This window comes from Chinchilla lanigera, unplaced genomic scaffold, assembly GCF_000276665.1.
Source record: "Chinchilla lanigera isolate Chin_1 unplaced genomic scaffold, ChiLan1.0 scaffold00136, whole genome shotgun sequence".
Classification (NCBI taxonomy): Eukaryota; Metazoa; Chordata; class Mammalia; order Rodentia; family Chinchillidae; genus Chinchilla; species Chinchilla lanigera.
The window spans coordinates 759,557-762,486 of NW_004955537.1; positions in this window are offsets into that span (position 1 = coordinate 759,557).

Consider the following 2,930-nt stretch of genomic DNA (forward strand, 5'->3'; position numbering starts at 1 on the left):
CCCCCCTCTCCATCCTAACTTTGATCCCTTATCCTTAAGGGATGCTGGGACCAAAGGTCCATCTTTTTACGGCTGCTTCAGGTTGAGTGTTAGCATTGGCCCTGCTTAGCCAGGGATGGAAAGCCATTGATGTAAATCAAATTGATTTGTTTTCCCCACTGCTTGCTTCAATTTTGGCTTTAAAAAAAAATCTCAGTTTTTATTCATTCATCTAATATCTTGCTTCTAGAACTTCTACTTTTGCCATCTCTCATTTACTCTACATGCATAGATTTATGGATTTTTCAGTCATTGCTTTACTACAGTGTTCATGAGGTTTCAGTGAGGAGAGAAATTTGATCTTAGTTCAGTTTACCATCTTAACCCAGAAGTCTTCTCAACATCGCCTTTCTTTACATAGAATAAACTGTTTACAGTTTCCTAAGTGTGCCAAGCTTCCCGCCTCTGAGCTTCAACATGAGCTCTCCCCTCACTACCCATCGTGCCCCTGTCCCCTCAACCCGGCCAGCCTGGCCTTCCTTCTGTGCCATGTTGACATTTGTCCATCCTTAGAGACTGCTCTGGAAGTTTAGCTTTGTTCTTGCCACGTCTGGGTGTGACGTCTCTCCTATGGGTTCCAAGGCACCCAACCCCTTCCACAACCATGCTGGCTGCAGGACAGCAACTATCTTTGTAACCTTAGCACCTGCAGCAGTGCCTGGGACACTAGAGGCACAACAAATGCTTATTAGATGAATGAATGAATGAATGAATGAATGCATGAATGAAATAGATACCCACTTTACTATGTGTGCTGCCCATACTCATTTTACTGACTCTTGTTTGCATAATAAAAGTCAGAGGAAGATACCTGTTTATCTAAAAAGGAAGAGGATCTGGAGAGAGAGAGACAGAGACAGAGACAGAGACAGAGACAGAGAGAGAGAGACAGAGAGAGGGAGAACAGGTACAACTTATAAGAACCAAATAAAATATTGTGATTCTTACGATTCATAGAAATATTTTCAAAGCCAGGGATACAGCTCAGTGGCACAGTACCTGCCTGGCAAGCTCAAGGTTGTGAGTTCAATTCCTAGTACCAAAAAAAGAGAAATATTTTCAGAGCTTTAATAGATGACCACATTTTTCTAAGGTTTGCTTTTAAAAATGTCTTAAGATAAATCCATGGCATTAGAGGACAAAGTTGTGGTTATTCCTGATTATGCTTGACTGCAACTCTAAGGAGAACTAGGGAGCCTTTGGGGCCTGATAAAGTTTACTATCTTGATCTGGTGCTAGTTATATAAGTGTGGGCTAATGTGTGTGTCTTGGTTATATTTCTCATTGCTAAGACAAAATACCTGACACCCAAAATTAAGGGAGGAGGTTCCAGTCCATAATCAGCGGGCTCCAAGACAGGGTGGCACATGGCAGAGGGCAACCGTTCATGGCAGCAGAAGATACCAAAAGCGGCCAGAGCAAAAGGGGAGGAGCAAGTCTCTCCCTCTAATACTGTAGGCAGATTGTCCACCCTAAGGCGATGTAACACGCACACCCCCAACTCCAGCACGAGACGATGAACCAGTCACAAACACTAGATTCGGCTGCCTCCAAAAGCCTGCCCCATGACCGCATGAGGCTTTGGGAGGACATTCAGACACAAACCGTAACTGTGAAAAGTGGTCAAGCGATACACTTGAGACTGTCACATTGTTGTGTATGTCATACATGTAAAAAGTTTGCAAAAATGTACATGTTTTGTGCTACTGGTGATTGAACTCAAGGCTTCTGTACCACTGAGGTATACCCCGAGTCCCTTTCTCTTTTGAATTTCTTTGTTTTAAAATTAAAATAATTTTCTTTATTTTTTTAATAGTACATGTAATGTTTTCATTCAGGTTTCTTATTTTGAGACGGAGTCTCACGAATTGGCCCAGGCCAGCCTTCAACTTGCCAGGTTTCTGCTTCAGCCACTTGAGTAGCTGGAATTAGATGTGTGCTGCTGAGCCTATACAGAGTAGAAGTGAAATTTTATTTTATTTTTTTAAATTTTTTTTGTCTTTTTTTTGAGACAGGGTCTCGATGTGCAGTTCAGGCTGGTCTTGAGCTGGTCTTGAACTCCCAGTGATCCTGCTGCCTCAGCCTCCAGAGACCTGGGATTACAGGCATGCGCCACCACGCCTGGCAAGTAAATTTTAAAAGTGCAAAACAACAAAAAAACCAGCCCAACACGGACCACATCATTTCTGTCAATCTTTCCAGTCATTTAAAGCCACAAACAAATGGGAGATTTTCTACATCCCTTTGAGCTCAGATTAGGTAAATATATGTTGAACACAGATATTTTAAAAGGATGAATCATAAAAAAACTTGTCATCATGTGATTTTGCTCCATCCCCTACATCCAGACTCCCAATTTTTGTTTGCCCTTGAGTGGGAAAATCCCATTTTAAGAGAAAGGCAGCGATGTGCTTGGACAGTTCTCCCACAAGGGTTTAGAGGCACTTCTCACTGTTTGCTTGGGCACTACAGAAAGACATGAGGAACTTAAAGCTTAAACAGGGGGCCACCCTATGTACATAGATGATATTCTAGTTTGCAGCCCAACTCCAAAATTACCTAACTATAACACTGTACAGACTCTCAACTTTGTAGATAAGAAGAGATATGAAATCTCCAAACAAAAGACTCATATATCCCTCCAAAAAGTTTAATATCTGGATATATCCTTCATCTTTCTAGCATAAAGCCAGTCCCACCTGAACTGTCTGAAGAACAACATCACCCAAAAGGAGAAAGCTACTCCTGCGAGCCTCTGGAAGACCTGAGATTTCTCTTCAACAAGCAAGACTCCAGCGCCACTACAGGAAGTGTGGAAATCTGACCTGCTCCTCGTATCTGGGCTAACAGTGAAGCTCAATGGTCATTCACTCTTTTCTCATTGTTTCCTG